Below are 19,334 nucleotides of genomic sequence, written 5' to 3' on the forward strand. Positions count from 1 at the left end.
ACCACTTACATCACCATCCATGGAAGAAATCATGTGCTCCTTGCCTAGCTACCTCACGGGAGCCCGCACACATGGTTTACGTGCAAAACGGCTCTACCCGTGCCACAAAGTGGGCCCACAACCCTTGGGTGACCCCATGTGGTGGGCACCGGTGCACCATGTCACCCCACCCACTCCTAGCCATGGGTTTAGGGTTGTGCATGTGTGAATGCCCATGTTCATGTGGTGTAGACCCCCGAAATACAGGGTTCTCGTCGAACGAGGTGTCAAAACAAAGGATCGTCCGACGGCGCGTGTGCATGGTGGTCCCATCTTTTGGGATCTGCTTCACCATGGCATCCAAACACCACTTACATCACCATCCATGGAAGAAATCATGTGCTCCTTGCCTAGCTACCTCACGGGAGCCCGCACACATGGTTTACGTGCAAAACGGCTCTACCCAGTGCCACAAAGTGGGCCCACAACCCTTGGGTGACCCCATGTGGTGGGCACCGGTGCACCATGTCACCCCACCCACTCCTAGCCATGGGTTTAGGGTTGTGCATGTGTGAATGCCCATGTTCATGTGGTGTAGACCCCCGAAATACAGTGGTTCTCGTCGAACGAGGTGTCAAAACAAAGGATCGTCCGACGGCGCGTGTGCATGGTGGTCCCATCTTTTGGGATCTGCTTCACCATGGCATCCAAACACCACTTACATCACCATCCATGGAAGAAATCATGTGCTCCTTGCCTAGCTACCTCACGGGAGCCCGCACACATGGTTTACGTGCAAAACGGCTCTACCCAGGCCACAAAGTGGGCCCACAACCCTTGGGTGACCCCATGTGGTGGGCACCGGTGCACCATGTCATCCCACCCACTCCTAGCCATGGGTTTAGGGTTGTGCATGTGTGAATGCCCATGTTCATGTGGTGTAGACCCCTGAAATACAGGGTTCTCGTCAGAACGAGGTGTCAAAACAGTGGATCGTTTGTACCTAGGAAAAAGTTTATGTTCTTCTTACTTTCTGACTATTTTTAATTCAGACAATTGTTTGTAATTCAGACTATTTCTAATGTCACACGGTTTTTAGGGCGTAATAGGTTGTTTAATTTGAGAAAGGCAGAGATAGAGATAGAACCGCTGGGCCGCTCGCGCGTCAAAGCTTTGCCAACTGGCCCGTCTAGGCCTCGCCTCCGCCTCGCTGCAGCCCTCGATCAGGTCACCACCTTTACATGCATGCGCCATGCAGCACGCTATTAAATTACCCGCGCCACGCTCTCATGCATGCCAACCACCGTTTCAAGCACCGTGACATCGTCTCGCAGGTTGCCCTCGTCTCGCCGTGCCATCGAGTTGGCCGGCATCGTATTAAAGTGAAATTTGTGTGCATTATTTAAGTGAATTTTACAAACTCCCCGTCTATATATAAGGGCACCTCTTCTTCCTCTTCTCTCACACATCTCACGCACTCTTCCGCTTCATCCATCTACCACCGCATCCGTGGACTAGCCACGAAACACCAAACCCTAGCCGCCACCATGGAGTTCTTTGGCCCAACTTACCGTCGCCCGGCCACCGTGCGCGAGAGGGAGTGGCCGGAGGGTGTCATCGTGGAGAACGAGCTGCGCATCTGGGCGATATCGAGGTGGAGGAGCGACAGGGCGCTAGCCGAGATCTTTCTCTCGCAGGGCTACCGCCACCTCAACCTCCCTCTAGGCTCGCCGCCCATGTACACGATCGAGTCCCACTTCGACGGCAACAAGCAACCATGAGATAGGCCTCTTCGTCCACTTCAGGAACCCCTTCGACGCGCACCACCTCCTCGGGCAGGTGTTCTGGTGTGGTTGTGAGTTTATCGCTTTCACTACCTACAATATCTTCACCAACTTCCACGTCATCTTTCCCGACCGTTTCAACATGCACCGCCTCCCATACCGCTACCACGTTGACGGCCCCGTCGGTGATGAGGAGGACTAAAACAGCGAAGGAGGAGCAAGGGGAATGAACATCCTAGGAGGGACGACGGCGTTGCCTCATCTTTATCAGTTGTTTTTAGAGCTGTTTTATTATCTATGTCTTGTTGTCGTGTCTCGTGGGCCCGGGATTTGTTGTGTGCTTCGGTATCGTACGTGTGATGGAATTCCTATGTAAGGTTTGTACTATCTAGCTCTATATATCAATGTTTTTACAGATCCGTGCTACAACAACACACCATAAAAATTCAAAAGCTTAGAAATGAGGCCGTTTACCCTACCTTTAGAGCCTGTTTAAACCATAGTGAGAAGAAAGTGCCACGGTGTACGTGCGCCGCGCGGCGGAAATTACCACGCGCCTCGTAACTAGAAACCACGCGCGCACGACCCGAGGCGTCGCGGCTCTTAAACACCGGAATGGCAACGGCCGCCCTCTACCATTACCGCGTTGCCTTGCATACAAGTACGGTGCCAACGCTAGCGGTTCGCATATCTTCCGTACCCGCTCCCCACCGTCGTCAACCACCCGCGGCGCGACCATGAGTGACGTTTCCTGGCCGTCCGACTCCGACAGCCGACGGAAAGCCGCCCGGGTGGCGCCACCGGTGGGAAAGGGAACCACCGCGGAGCGCCGATCGAGCTCGGACGGTGCTGACGAGGAGGAGGACGCCGCGGACGGCTCGGAGCCCGACGGCTCGGAGCCCGACGACCGGAGCCCGACGACGCCGACGACGCGGACGAGGAGGAGGGCGCCGCCGACGACGCGGACGAGGAGGAGGGCGCCGCCGACGACGCGGACGCGGAGGAACATGCCGTGGACGACGCGGAAGAGGACGAGGACTCCGACGCGAAGTGGGCGCGGCTGGAGGAGGCCTTGGCCGCCGATGAGAAGGCGGCCGCGAAAAGAAGGCTCGCGCGAAGAAGGCAGCCGTGGCGCGGGCGCGGGCGCGGGCCGAGGTGACGGACGAGGAGGAGGAGTACAACGGCTCTTCGGAGTACTCCTCGTCGAAGATGACTCGTCGGAGTCCACCTCGTCGGACGACAGCTCCTCGTCGGAGAAGGCTTCTCGCAAACGGGGGCGCCCGGACGACGACGAGGCGTAGTCGTCGTACAAACGTTCCAAGTAGACGACGAGGCATGTCCTCTATATTTTTATCCGCATTTTTATCTCGCATTTGTAGTATTGTGTGCGGACCTTATATTTTCTCGCATTTTAATTATTGTAAGAGGTAATTATGCTATGTACTTCTCCTCATCAGCTTTTCACCGTCGAAAAAGAAATTTTTATTTCTGGACATGATCACATTACTGCAATTGATCGTTGCCCAACCATAACATCTAGGCCGAGCATTTTAAAAGCCCCGACATCGCGATTATAACAGCTACTAGAATAATTATAGCACACAAGGCGTATCGAAGAAACAATTCCCGTTGGAGAGCATATTTTTTGACCTTATTTATCTTCAACCTTGTTGTCGCCTTTGTTTCGTTTTTACTAATGTTGTGTTCATCGATGATATCAGCCATCATCAACTCGATTCGGCCTTTCTCTTCCGGAAGTGTTTCTATTTTTTTGTTGGTAGTCATCAATGCTTGTTCCATCTTCCGAATTGTCTCATGAGCCACCCCGAGCTTCTCTTTGACAATCCTCAATTCTTCATCAATCTTCATTTTCTCCTCTCTTTTAAAATTTAGTTCTTCTAGGAGAACAATTTTTGCTTGTAGACAATGTTGAAACTGGGCACAGCCATCCCGAATACCACACTCACATATTGATTCCTACAATAAAACGTGAAAACATATTAAATTCGACATAACTTATGAACTGCACATACCGATGACTCTTCAAGATATTTAGAATCCCATGAGATGAAGACGTTAACTTAGAATCATACCTCATCCGATGAGTTGTGCATGGGTTCGACGCGGTCGATGTCGTCCATAGCCGAAATCACCATGGCGGCGGCGACTCGTAGGTGGAGGCAGGATGGAGATGCCGATGAGATAACGGGCCGAGGGATCCATCTTTTCGTTTGTGGTATGCTTCTTTATGCTCCTCGTGGGCCGCAATTGAGGCCCATCCTGGCCCAGCCTTTTATTTAGGTATTTAACTCGCCGTACTAATTAATCCTCAAATCTAATTCCCAAACGATCTATCCTCCTCCTCAACGCCTCCTCTCGATCTACGACCGGACGCCGACCGCGTCCTCGAAGACGTTGGTTACGAGCTGACTCGGATCTCATCGCCATGGATGTAAGTATAGTTCGCTCACCTCGTGCCATGCACCTAATTTTTTTTATGAACTCTTGCCCGACAACATATGTAGACGCGGTAGATCGTCTTTACTTTGATCTGCCCAAGTTAGATCCGGTCGTCTAATCTTACTTCCCTTGGTTGGTTCGCTTGGGAAAAAATATCGGCCGACTTAATTAGATCTAGTGGTTAATTTGATCGTACGTATATGACATATGAGAACATTGACATTGATCAGCCATTCCTTGCTACGCCTGCCCAGCTTCGTGCTTTACCGAATTGGAGGAAAAGGCCTATTATAAGGGGTAAGTCTGTTTATGGCACTCAATGAGAACACAGTGTTATGAACAACTTAATTTAGAATTAATTGATGTCCCTTATGTTTTTTAATATTACATGTAGGTCCCGGAGAAGAGGAAGAGTATGATTTTGAAGCTTTCATAGAGTATGCAAATCGAGTTAAGATGAATTATGACGATTTTGATGCACTCGAACGACTAGTTGCGAAAACCCTACCAAGTAATTCCATTGTACGTGTGCACCATCAAGAAATCACACATCGTGAAGAATAAAGCAAAGATGGTAATTAATTTTGATTTCCATCATTTCTTACTACTAACCAAGATATGCCGATAATTGACTCGTCAAATTTATGTGTAGTACTTCTCAAGGAGGTTCACCCTCAAGCACATTCTGCCCAATATTCAGCTACCAAAGAACCATAAAGCTTTACTCTCCAGGTGCCAATGTTACGTAAGTTACGATGGTGATGAACATGTCAACGGTGAAAGGAGTACCAAAAGGAGGTGCCATGATAACATCACACTGGATGGATGTGGTGAGGCAGAATGGCATGAAGAAAAATCAGAAATACGTGTTCTGGTTCCGTAAGCAAGGAGAAGGTGGTCTCGAAGATTATGCTTGATCGTGTGTGAGAGCAGCCCGGTTCAGACTTCGCTCGTGAAGACTACTATAGCTATCTAAATTTTTTTGTTTATGTCATGTCCGTTGGTACACTTTTAGTATGGTGCACATTTATGTCATTTTTAATGGTTTCTCACTTTTATGACAATGTGTGAAGAGTTCGATCGTGAATGCTTATTAATTATATCCAGCTTATTTCTCTACAAGTGTTGTATGAGGGTTGTAGCATTGTGAAATTTGTTGATGCCCCACTCGACGCTGGCACTATAGATATGTCAATTATGTGCATTGCAGATCTAGTAATGTGCAAAAAAGACCATATTTTTTTAAAAATTCTTCGTTACAAACAATTGAAATCGTAATTAAAAAATATTTTGCACCGTCGTACTAGCTACAAGCCATTGTTGTGTGGTGCCATGCGGAACCATGGTATGCTTGTAGGTGATCAGCACCTTTGAACATGTATATATTGTTGCTCCAAAAGAGAGAGGGAGAAGTAAGTTATCGATTCGTCTGCCGAATGCAAAGCAGTGTCTTATCACATGCATAGAGTGGCCTCCGTGTATGGGCTGGGTACTAACGGGCTGGCCCAGATATCCATCGAGAGCTTGCCTAATTATAGTATTAACAACAGATGCCCTAGTTAGCGGCACGTCCGACGCACAACGTGTAACTACCCACGATTTCTTCTTCAAGTCAACGTCGCCTTCCATCGCCGTCTGGAGAAGATAGGAGTCCTTTCGTCGGCGGAGCCTACAGCTCAATCTAACGACGGCAACATCCGTGTTCCAGCCTTCCAGAGTGCGCGCGTTTGCAATCTCGTTTATCATCGATCCTTTCGCCCACTTGATCTAGAGTGCGCTTGATCTAAACCTTCATTCTTTGCCTGGACGTGTAAGTTTTAGGTTGACATTTACGCTGTAGATGGTTATTAGGAGATTTTCTATGTCGGCAATAATTGTTGTTTGTATATGTTATTTGCAGAATGGATGAATTAGATGGCCCGGTCTATTGTGACCACACATTGTGGACGAATCTCGTAGCCACTTTCTCAGGACCTCAACGTGCGAGGTTTAGCTCTACTAGTTTGCGGACGATGTTGCAACTGCCAGCCTTCGCCACGCGCACAAATATGATTAGATTTATGATAGAGCTATATGATACTAAAACTGAGACATTCGTCGTACAAGACAAGGCAGGAGCGATAATCGCAACCTCTCGTAGACATAGAATGCATTTATGGTCTACGTAATGAGGGTTTTTCCGCTTTTGATATAATTGATCAAGAATGTCTAACAAGTAGAAGGAAAATACCGCCTAGTTATCTCAGCAAGTCTAGTGGAAATCTAGTTATTTCCGACTTGATTGCTGACATACAGAGAGAGAAAGCTTCCGATGATGACTTTGTGCGGAAAGCAGTGCTTGTGCTAATTGGCACGGTTCTGGCGCCTATCTGGCCCAAAAACAGTCGATAGAGATCACTATTGTTTAGTGGAGGATGTTCCTAGAATATTTCAAATTAACTGGAATCACTTCACATTGCGCTACCTCCTCGATAATTTGTCTCGCTTACACAAGATCAGCAGCAAAAGGTAGGGGATGGCCGGTTGGAAATCTTTGTCTCACTCAGGTATGCAAACATGATTAGCACTATATTTGATGTATGTGACAATTTGAAACTTATTTCATTTAAAATGTGTTGTTTGTAGCTACTATACTGGGAAAAGGTGGTAGTCGTGGATGATCCTACGTATATTCCACACAAGTCTATTAGGCCACTAATGAAAAACTGGACTCGAAGCGGAAGCGTAAAGGAGGTCGCAGTACGACTATGCAAATGGTCGTGGGAGAGGCAAAGTGAAGGTTTTGTTTTTTTATCACTACTTCTAGCTACATTATATCATAGTCGATGTTGTGTTGTTATATTAATTTATGCCATTTGTTTTCTAATTTGACATGCAGATTATTAATGATCTTACACCTCAAGCCAATGCCGATGCGCAAACAAAGCAGTAACACATCGCAGAATGGTGAACATTCACGTTCGACACGTTCGAGACAGAGGCGTAGTAACAAGGACATACTATTGGAAAGTTTGAAGAAGGAACTGACGGATCACATTGACACACAATTAGCACTTGTACCAAAGAGATGTGCAGAGGTGAGGAGCCATACATTTTACGAACACGAAAGTTTTACATTATCAAGTAATGAATAATTATGGTACTACTTGTTTTGCAGGAAGTTCTAAAAATGCTAAATAAGAATGGTGTCATGTACAAACCGGTTGAAGGATCATAGTCAGATAAAGGAGGAGATGAGGAAGAAGACACTTCTATTCACATCGATGATTCATCTAAGAAAGAATTCATGTACAAGAACGAGCTTTGACGAGTTAGATGCTTTAATTAGCAATGTAACAAAGACTTCTGGTAAGTTTGTCACACCTCCTAAGCATAATGGGGTGCCGGAGGCAGGAGATAATGTGTACGTCACACCAGGAAACCTCGGTAACACGGAGGGTACACAAGATAATCCTTTTATCTTAAATGATACCACAAAACCGGCATCATCCTCGGATATACGTATACCGGATGACATTTTCGCAAGATCTACCACCAAGGTGAATGCTGGACAGAAGGATGATGACCTACATGACGGTGAACATGAAGTTATGAGTACTCATAGTGTTGAAACAATGGGACGAGAGGCTAGTAGGAAGAAGGGCAATACAAGCAAAGTGTGCAAATAGTAATGGTAGAAGGAGAAACGCAGCGGCGGTACAAGTTGGAGGGAAAAGGAAACGGACGACGAATCAAAAATATGGATCACCATATGTGGTCGCGAAACCTAGAGCAAAACGTCAAAGCCGTGTAAAGAAAGGTAACACCATTTATTCGTTATTTCTTTGTTGGCAAATAAATGATGCTGCAACCTGTAACACATATGTTATTACTATTATGTGCATCAGGGTTGTTTGCAGAACATGAAGTTGGGGTATCTTCGGCAGTACCAACACAGCAGGAAATAGAAGCTGCCACTTTATATGTTAAAACAATATCCAAGCTACCAAAAGAAGCATCTAAAGGAGTGTACAAGAATGAATATGGCGCCAGCTTGTCTTCAGAAAAGCTTAACGTCGTTCTTGCGCACGAATGGCTATCTGATAATGTAAGTCTTCAAAACCAAAAGTTTGCGTTATACTCGTAATTAAACTATTTCAATTTGAAAATATTGTTGTTGCTATCAGATTATTGATGCTGCTATTGGGTATTTGTCTCTCCGTGTTGGGTCTGATCGAATGTTATGTCCTGCGTGGAGGACAAACTATCTCCTTGAACAAGCAGAAAAACAATACAGAAAAAATACACTATTAGAAATATAGATGAGGTAGTTACAAGACCATGAGCCTTAGGTAGGGTTATGGATGAATATTTCAAGCGTGAGAAGGTAACAGCACTTTATTTGAATGTTTCATGCGAAATTAGAATAAAATAATATGATAATTGACAAAGTTTATTCCTTCTCTTGTAGACATTTTTCGCACTGAACATACGGAAAACTCATTACGTAACTGTTGTCATGCATACAAAGAAGAAGGAATTCCAGGTCCTTGATCCTCTGTTTGGTTTAGGGGTGTCAAAATCAGTTGTGGAAGACTTGGTATTACACTCTCTACACACATGTCTTTGTGTACTTTCTCATGTCTGTGCAGTAATATATTTGTTCTTTCGTAGATTGGGCAAATTTCACAGGACATACAAGAAGCAAACAATACTTGTGACACAGAATATCCGGATGTCGAAGAATGGCCTATTAAAAGATATGACATCCCTAAGCAAACCGATGAGTAAGTACCTATATTGCATTACACATAAAGAAAGTCGGTTTTGTATATGCGGACACTTTTAAATTTTGTCACATTATATACCAAGCAATTCATGCGGATTATGGGTATTGCAATGTATGGAGCATCGGGACGGAGATCGATGACTTGCCCGGTTTCTCAGAGTTGGCTATACTATGTTCCATGCACTCGGTTAATTTTAACAATGTTAACAACCCATGTGTATAACACCTAATAATGTTTTGGCAGGCCACGATCGATGAATCGAGAGAAAGTACAGTTGCAAACATTGTTTTATCACCACACAACATTCTTGAGAAGGTGAAAAACAAAGTGAGATTGCTAGCAAAGACCAAGAAAATATAAATTTGATAGTGTGATCTGTTCGGTTTGCTCCCGCGAAGGTTTCCGGACACATGTAATATTGAATTTTTAATTGTCTTCGGTTGTAAACAATATTTATTCGGTTAAGATTATCTACAAAATTTTGTAACATTGATTTTATTTCCCATTATCGAAAGTATGCAATTATTTTTATCTTTGTACATGCATGCTATGATGATTATAAGGAAATGCCTACTTCACAATATATAATGTCTTTTGCCATTTTTACAAAAGAACACCAGAGAATTAAGAACATCAGTACAAAATAAAAACATCAGTACGTTGCAAACATTAACAACTCCATCAAATACAAAGCTATAGTGGTCCCATTCATAATTAAGGAAATTTACTGCCCTTTAGATAACTATGAAAGAACTACCCTTCTCGCTGCAAGCACATTCCCGCACATGTTCACGTACATAAAATTACACAACAACTCATATGAATCTTTTAAAGTATATGAAACAAAATGGCAGAAAAACTTACTTCGGATGAAATATGCATATTGGGTTTCTTCGTTATGCCCTTCTCCTTGGCATGCCCCGCACACCCGCACCCCGCGTTCCTTGTGTCCTAGTGGTCTTCCATTTTTAGTCATTGGAGATTTCTGCGCTTCTTGCCTAGGTGCACCCTTAGTGGACACTTTCAAAGGATCACCAACAACAATATCGCATGGTCCACTAGCATCTTCATTTTCATGCACCGACCTGAGGGGACCATATGCTTTACCTTTAGCATACCCCTCTCTTCTAGAAATTATGCCATCAATGGTACCGTTCAGCAGATCATATTCCTCTGAATTGTTTAATGCAATATGCATAGCCTCGTGATACCTTAATATTCATCCCGCCGTATTTCATCCGCTCCTCTCGCCCCGCACCAACCCCACCCAAACATGTCGCTGGTGCGTTTAGATGGCAACCCTAACCTGGCATTTTTTGTGAATCGTCGTAGAGCACATCATTGTGGAATTTCAGTAAATTTCAAGAAATGCAGCACATGTAGTATGTGCTTGCAAGGGATCCCCTTTCTAATCATCCTTTGACAGCTGCACCTTATAATTTCTGCCTCCTTGGGTCTATATTCCACGTAGAACCTGGTCCTTACATGATTCCTCCATGCCACAATGAAGATGTTTGAGTCTCCTGCCTGCATTTTTTCTAAGATCTCTATGCCGCCAATCTTTGAAAGCTCACCTTGAATAATATAGAACACAGCAGGAGTGAAGATTTTTGCAGCAGCAACCTCTAGTTCTCTGAAATTAGTAATTGCCACTGGTGTAGTCTGTGAAGCCGTGCAGTCGTCGTGGGCTTCGTTCTCACGGAGACGGACAATTGCGTTGTCGTAGTGCATAATCATATCAACAATTGTCATTTCCCCATCTAGGTGCAGGTGCAGACAAGAGTTTAAACTTTCACTCCGCTGGTTACTTTTCATACCCAGCCAGTAATCCTTGAGCGAGATACGCTGCAGCCCAAAGTTTCCTCTTGGTGTACATCCTCTTCATCCATGTTCTGGTTTTTGGGGATTGCCATTTTCTGTAAAATGCATGCCATCGCTCCTCAAATACTTGCTCTGAGGTGGTGTAATACAAAAGAGTCATGAACTCGTTCAGTGACTTGTTAGGTAGATGCATCTCCATATTTTTTTCAATGTGGAAGCTGCAGATGCGATGCGGCACACCAGAAAATACTTCGCCGATTGCGGCGATCATCGCGGCATCTGCATCCGTGATTACTGCCTTTGGCTTCGTTGACACATCGCTTTGAGGAAAGTCTTTAGAAGCCAAACATATGTTTGTTCATTCTCACTTGAAAGGATGGCACACCCAAAAACCGTTGTCCTACGGTGGTTGTTCAAGCCCACAAAAGGAACAAATGGCATCTTATATTTATTCATCTTGTATGTGCTATCAAACACCAAGCACATCTCCGTAGTCCTGGTAATCCCTACGTGACTGGGAATCACACCAGAACATGTGCTTTAGACGGCCTTTTTCATCAACGTCATATTCAAAGAAAAATTCAGGGTCCCTCTTTTTCCTCTTTGACATAATGCGGATGGCTGTGGTAGCGTCACCGTCGAAAAGCAGCCTCCTCCTCTCCCTAGAGCACATGTTGTACAAATCCTTTCTTGTGAATCCAACACCAGCAAATGAACCGGAGCCTGCAATGAATTTTCTCATAATGAGGTGCTTCTGATTCCCATGGATCCCATTGATAATATCTCGGATCTCTCGCGCGTCGTTGATCGTCCTATGGGACCGAAGAAACGGAGTCCGACATGGTTCAGCTGGGTCATGGTTATGTTTGTCACGAAAATCTTCAACAACCCGTAAACCAGTTCTTCCATCAAACTTGACCACCAAACGTGCCTTGCAGACCGCAGCGAGACTCAGTGTCCGTGCCTATATACACGGCCTTCCGTGGTCAGTTGGTTTTTGGGACGTCTGCCCTGTCTGGAACACACAAAACGCCTTAACCGAATTACTCCATCATCAAACCGCTTAACCTGGTCAAGCCGGATGCTGAACCCATAATCTTTAGCATATCTGTTGTAGAAAGAATATGCTGTCTGCTTCAGAAATAAAAGTCATCTCTTTTATCATCCAAGTATAAATCCCGATCACTATCGGGATATTCATTGCCATTGCTACCTTTGTGTGGTTTCTCAGGCTGACTAGCGCCCGGCGTCGCCCGCAAGTAGAAAACGTAGGCATTAATTAAAACTATAAATTTATGTGTTCCAGCTATATAAGACCGATAAAAAAGAGATAACAACCTGGCTCATGTCAACAGAATCCTCGAGAACCGATGCACCTTCCACATCATCGGTGTGGCCCGTGTCCAAGTCGATTCACCGTAATAGTCGTACTCAAGCTGCGTGTCAAATTGTTCCTGAAATTTATTAATGCATTTCGAAATTTAGTAACCGTAAATTTTACAGCTTGCCATCATTTCATGCATCATTTTATGTCACCGTATGAGTCACTACACATACCTCACTAGTATTTAGACTGTCCGTATGTTCACCATGGTTCTCATCATTTTGATCGTCTGTGTGTTCGCTATGGTTGTCAACATTATCAAATTCATCGTACGCAATCTGCATAAATTATGACATGAGGAACCATATATAATTTGATGATGCTGGACTGGTAATCGAAATGAAAAATAGTGGCTCACATCAAACTCATCTTCGCTCCAGCCGGCTTCGTGCTGCAAATTATCCTCCATTTCAGAGTCATCGGAATTATAGCCGACGTACTCGTTTTGTTCCTCAATCATACCAGATATATAGTTCTCCATATTCTGTAGTATTGGACCATAATTAGAATTGAAAAACCGGCAGAATTGCGTCCTCTTACTATGCTACAAGATGAAGTCATGGTACCTGTAATTTTAAACCCTAGCGGGGAAGATGCCGAGCCGGTGGCGCGCCTTTCCAAGGTCGTCGATCTGCGGGGGGCTTCGCGCGCGGTCGGCGGCGTCGACGTGCGAAACAACCACCGGCGGCGACGGACGTGCCGGCAACAACCGCCGACGGCCGGGCCGGCAACAACCGCTTGCGTTCAACCTAGCGACGGCGTGGAACAGCTCGATCAGATCTCCAGTACGTGCCGATGAAAACGATGCATGCAATGGGAGCTAATCACGGTGATTAGCTTAGCACGTGGGACCCACCCACGTGGGGTCGTCCGTATAGATACGCCCAGGCCCTGTATACCCATACGAGTCTTGCACTGGGCTTGGATATGGGTTTTGGCGGGCAGCACAAAAAAAACAAAATCGGGACCACCGTACCCCTTCGGCGATAAGTCGCGAGTTTGGAGAGGGTGCGCACCGAAGCACACCTCAATTCAGAAACCTAAACAGGGCATGTGTCACAATTCACAGTCCCATCTCTTTTCATTTAGAGGCGATCTAGATGGTGCGCCATGTGTTTGCACCTGCGCACCAAAATTTGTGCAAGCCAGCAGGATCGAATTAATCACCAGAAGACAAAAAGGAAATAACAAATCGTAAGCAGCTAGTTTGCTCTCTCGGTTGTTCATGCTACCATGCACCGAAACCAGTTTTGCTTTACAGCTGAGGAGTATAGATTGGTCAGCATAAGTATACATAATCTGTTTAGATAGGTCGTTTTCTGTAGTGCTTAAATTGTAAGTAAAAAGTACACGAATTTTACTGGTGGTCTGATACTATCACTAAGATGGCTAAACAACTCTTTGTATGTCCTCTCTAGACAATAGACTCTATTGCTGCTCAGCCTCAGGGAACACCACTTGAGCCAAAGAATATTCACCCAAGTAGTCACATCTCATTCAGAGAAAGCAAGATAAATAACTCGTTTAACAACCTGCAGCAATCTGCTAGATTCTGCAACTGAGGAAATAAACGTTAAAAGAAACATGTCAAGCAGATCTTCATAGAGAAGCTTATCCTTCTTGAACCACACATCTACTTCAGCCACGAGCTCTCTCACTTTCTGTTTAGAAGAATTATCTTTTCGGCAAGCTCAGCTAGTGCGACAGCATCAGGTTCAGGTGTGTCATTATTTTCAGAATTCCCCGTTTCCTTCTAAAGCTCTTGAGACCTGCAACCGGAGGCAGGCCATGCTCTACCTTGCAAAGTACCACAAGTTTACATTTAGAATGGCATCAAATATGGACCATGCAGCTTTCGTGTGAAGACCGACTCTTCGATGCCACAAGTGATATGTGCTTCTTCTTCTTTAGTCCTTGGCCCGGAGACATCTATTCAACGCAAGGAGGCAACCGAGACTTCTTAAGAATATGTTTTCCATATAATCTACTTCAGAAAATCACAAAGCTGCATATAGCATAGATGGAAAATAAGGGAACTTACAAAGAATGAGTTGAAACAAATCGATAAAAAGATTCATACAATAGTTAATAGAGATCAAACCAATAAGAAGTCAGGTTTTTGTGCTTGTATTCCCATAGTCACCTCGTCTGCACATGACAACAACAACAGTAGTAAGCAACAATTTCTTAAAAAAAAATCCAGTTTAGGCTAAGAGAAGAAATACGATAGAATGAACATAACCACAAAATGTCTGCGAGTTGATAGTTGCTTTGGCCTCTACGAAGTCGTAGTGCATATATGAAACATAAAAAAATATCATAACTCTGTGGTCACATGTACATACCTCAAATAATGAGGGAAATTAATCAAATTGTAAGGTCCCCGCGAAAAAATGGGTGCCTCTTTAGTGCAAAAACTATATATCAATGGCATGAATGACAAAAACATTGATTTGAGCTGTGAATGCTTAAACATAGGGTAACCTAGGATACGGTCACTGAAGTAGCAATAGTAGCCGGTGGAAGCCATTAACATTACAAAATAATTACAATTACAGTGGAAGGCCACACATATTCTAAAGATATAACTAATATTTTTGTGTTCTATTATGTAGTGTAAGACTGTAGATTAAAAAATTAGAAGGCCGTTGAGACGGAAACAATTAGAACGTGTAAAGTAAAATCTTATTTCATTTATTTGCAACAAATTAAGTTAGAACAGAGGATTTAGGACTTAGGGAAGAAAGCATAATTGGGATTTTTTCCCCTCTAAATCACTGTTATTATGCAACAAATAAAATGGTTCCTCGATATCATTTCTAGGCATCAAGCCATCAACATGTCAAGAGAACAAAGAAATTTCCATGGGCAAATACCATGTACAGTATAAGATTGTAGATGCAAATATCCAATGAACCAAAAAAAATGAATAAGCCTGAGTTTTGTGGCATACAAACATAAATTCCTGAACTAAAAAAGTGCAGAACACCAACGTCACCTCCATCAGGGAAAAACATGACGTACACATGGTGCTCATCTGAGCTGCAAGTTGCTCAACTTTCCTCCTCAAGACAGAATGTTGGGCCTTACGTACGTATTGTGCTTTGTCCTATAAGCTACGTTTAGGAGCAAATTAGCATTATGTAAGTCACATGGAGTAGGTATAGATAGGAGAAATATTCAGTACCTCAGTCTCCCTGCTAGCTGTCAAGCTCTAATCAATGGCTTTGAGAAAATATAAAACTTAGACACAAAAATCAGATCTGAGCAGAGAATCAGCACATAGCTTAAGGATGTAGGAGCAGATGACTGTAGGTGCTCATCGAGGACCTGCTCTCCGTACTCGTCGCGTCCACGGACTTCTGCTTGGCCTGATTGCCTGGGTGTGCCGACACGATGAGGGTGAGGCGGTGGCCGTCTGCTGCCGCTCCTCCTGGTCATCACCACACGTGCCATGGAGGAGAATAAGAGGAGTTTGGAGTCGAGTGATACATAGAGAAAGAACTCCAATGAGAGGGAGAAAGTGATGGGGAAAGTCAGGCCTCACCTTATTCATGCACGGGATGAAAACATGGGGTTGAGCTCACCCTCGTTCTCCACAGCTGGCGTGATGCTTGATGGCACTACTCTGCCATGAATCGGAGGATCTGTGAGAGAGAAGGCGAAGAAAATTGAGGTAAAGCAGTAATCCAGAAAGGGGCAGGCTGTGACCTCATATTTGTATGTTGATGACCTAGGGCTGGAGAGGCATGGACAGGCAGCAAATACCACTGCTCCGGCGAGGTGGACCAAGATCCCGGCTACCTGCTCACCCCCAATGGTCCTCTCTGCTTCCTAGACGATGACGCCACTCCGGCACATCGATCTACCTTGCAGACGGACCAGTAAAGGGGACGCAGAAGGAGGACGGACTGCCGTTCTCTGACCGGGACGCGCCTTCTCCGCCCCAACGTCGCCGCCACCATCCCGCGGCTGCCCCGACCCGGGCCTGCCTCGCCCTGAAGCCACCATATGCCGGCCTCCCGCGAGAGCGGCGCCACCCAGCGCTGCGGCGAAGATCATGGCCGACGTCTAGCCCATCTGGGAGCTCCCGCGGCGCCGGCCATTGAGGCCTCTTGGTCGGCATCAGAGATGGGGCATGCGAGGGGTGCTAGGAGGAGAACTGGGTCGTGGCGGGGAGAGGCGTTGGGGATTTGCTCTCCCTCACAACTCGGTCAAAGCACTTAGATTAGTCAAGGAGAACTAAGCGGTGGATAGTGGGGCTGGTTCACTAGATCTTTCTGGAGGAAGCCAACAAAATCTAACCGGAAGAGGTGGACGGCAATGAGAATGAAAGAGTGCTATCAACCGGTTACCGGTAATCCATCTACCCAAAAAGAAAGGCAAATGGAAAACAACCATGTGCTTGACACGGTAAGAAAGAAAAAAATAGATGTACGTGTCTCTAGATGATAGGAGAAAAATAGCCCATCAACAGTGCCCAAAACAATCTGGGAGCTTAAATCTGTCTAAACTTTATATAGGGTATAATACATCTGCCCATCCTGGACTCCTGTAATTTTTTTTTAAAAAAAACTGGACTGCAGTACAAGTGAGGTTCATGCGCAGTCAGAGACTCGCAATTCTTCAGAAACGTTGCGATAAATTGAGGTGTCCCCTGAATGACGCGCAGGTAAACTTTACATGGCTGCTAGCGCTCTCAAGACTCCCCTGAATGATACTGTTATACTCTGTCCTGTTTGGGTGCAAGAAGCACATCTAGGCTGAATTCCAGGAACAAGACCATCCGAAGTTCTTCCAAACGATACGATCGAATACTACGTACGGTGTAGCACAGTGTGTAACTGTTTCTTGTGGTCCTGAACCTAATTCCAAACACCAAATAATGGCATCTTGGTGTGTAGAGACGGCACCAAATTATTCCCGTATAGTACATGAAGAAGGCCACGTCTTTCGCGTGCGACTGAATCGGCCGGGACTTCAAGTTAACGAGATTCGATGCATGCAGAGGTGTAGGCCTCGGAGGGATTTTTGGTTCAGTGTACCGCACCGCAGGGAGGTAAGTTCAGTCTTCAGTGCACTTGAGCAGGCAGGCATGCATGCATGCATCTTGGGAGAGAACGACCGGCTTGTGTTCATTTCTTCACTTGTAGCGGAAGTGCAACGGCACAAAAGGGTTTCACGCGTTTGTTCGGGAAACATGCACTAGGACTCCGCGACAGTTGGACGGGCCGGTCCTGTCGTAAGCTGCGCTCACATGCCTCATGGTGCCAAGCAAGACATAAATCACACAGACACGCCCACGCGCGCGGCGAAGGAGAAACGAGTCCCCCCGGTTCACTACCGTACTGAATGTTAAATTTACCAAGCTTGGCACCAAGCATGCATTCACTGTCGTGCCAGTGTCACAGGCCATGCTTAGCGCCGCCTGGTTACTGGTCGCATCAACACCCGGCGGCCGCCTGCCGGTGGTTAGCATCTCAGTGCCGTGCACGGTGCATGTTATACTGTTGCTAGGTCGTCTACGTCCCCCGGAAACATGAGGATGCTGCTCTTTTGAACTTTGGCGAGGGGGCAATCCAGGGTATCTAGCCGTCTGCCTTTAACATGTTTAGTCAACTACATACAGAGAATCAAAAGCTTGAGTGCATCATTGCCTTTCTCTTTCATTTGTAAGTTTTAAAATAAGTGCCGTGACTATTTCTATATATGCCGATGTATCTATTCATTTAAACTCGTGTAGACACATTCACAGTTAGATGAAGTCGCAAAAATTATTTTAAAACGGAGATGATAGTACAGTAGCACTGGTGGAAAAAGGGTCATTAGTCGCGGTTCGCAACCTCCATTAATACCGGTTGCGCAACCGGGATTAAATATGCGGGACTAAAGCCCCCCCTTTAGTCGCGGTTGCTTACGAACCGCGACTAAAGGCCCGTCCACGTGGGCGCCAGGCGACCGTCGGGGCGGAGGACCTTTAGCCGCGGTTCTTCTGGCCAACCGCGACTAAAGGCCGCCGCAGATTTAGGGTTTTAGCCCCCCCCCCACCCCCCTAAACCTGGTTTCTTTTTAATTTGTATTGTTTTATTTCTTTTGTGTTTTATTTTAATTTTGAAGGAGTTTCACATATTCCACGGTACTACATACATGCATATGAATGTACAATTTCAAACAAATTTGAAATTAGAACCAACGAGAATTCAAGAGGAATATACAATATATATTCAATATCGGATGACCAGCATATACAATTTTGAACAAGTTTCCATACATAATTTAGTGCATATGAAGTTCTACGTCCTCTACATAGTGTTCTCCTTTAGGATCGACGACCTCCCTCGCGATCCATCCAGCTAGTTCCTCTTGAAGTGGTCGGAAGCGAGCTTCTGGACTAAGCATCTTCCGGAGGTTATTCCTCTTGATATTGTTCTCACACGGAACCCGCTCAGAGGTGTATCTCCGGATCATCTCACAAACATAGTATCCACATAGATTGGTCCCCGGTGGCTGAATATCCCCAGTCCCACTCACTGACAGCATAAAATGTAGCTCTTTTTTGAACTCACCGACCTTGGCATCTACGAACCGTCTCTAAACCCTACGAGGCAAAGAAAATTAAATGAACAAGAGAGTTATTAGTTACTTGATATTAGGAAATGAACGAAATAGGCTGATCGATATAGAGCGCAAATGAATGAAAATAATTACTTCTGCATCATTTTTCTCATGTCGGCCCAAAGCTTTGAATCCATATTCAGAGAGTCGTGGACGAGAACTGTGGAGTCGTGAAATTTAATTACTAGCAGAATCCAGTGGAACCTGCAGACACGATACATGCACAGTCATGCATAACTCATCGATTAGCCACATACCATGCATGGAGTAAACAAAAGAGAATGTGCTCAAGACAGAAACACTCACCCAAAATGGTAAGGAAATAGAATATCACTTTTGAGTTCCTGCTTTGAAAGAAACCGCCACAGGTCTTCCTCCACGTCGGCGGGGTGATGTTTTAACACATATCCATTAACGATGTGTGGGTCAATGAACCCAACATCATGGATGTTCCTTACTCCGCATTCCTTAATCTTCATTCTGCATAATAGCGTACAGAACAATATAGTTAGGACATATATA

At 45.2% G+C, this 19,334-nt stretch overlaps 1 long non-coding RNA gene across 2 annotated transcripts; it reads right to left on the reverse strand.

Annotated features, from left to right (window-relative positions):
- Nucleotides 1–13,488: 13,488 nt before the first annotated feature.
- Nucleotides 13,489–16,163, reverse strand: LOC124669182. Of its 2 annotated transcripts, none has more exons than XR_006992045.1 (4): nucleotides 15,931–16,163; nucleotides 15,745–15,844; nucleotides 14,543–15,630; nucleotides 13,489–14,345 (listed from the first exon to the last, which is right to left on the reverse strand). It is a non-coding gene; the product is annotated as an uncharacterized LOC124669182 (long non-coding RNA). The 2 variants fall into 2 exon arrangements; XR_006992044.1 differs by having other exon boundaries at nucleotides 15,745–15,825; nucleotides 15,909–16,163.
- Nucleotides 16,164–19,334: the final 3,171 nt, after the last annotated feature.

This window comes from Lolium rigidum, chromosome 7 (genome assembly GCF_022539505.1).
Source record: "Lolium rigidum isolate FL_2022 chromosome 7, APGP_CSIRO_Lrig_0.1, whole genome shotgun sequence".
Classification (NCBI taxonomy): Eukaryota; Viridiplantae; Streptophyta; class Magnoliopsida; order Poales; family Poaceae; genus Lolium; species Lolium rigidum.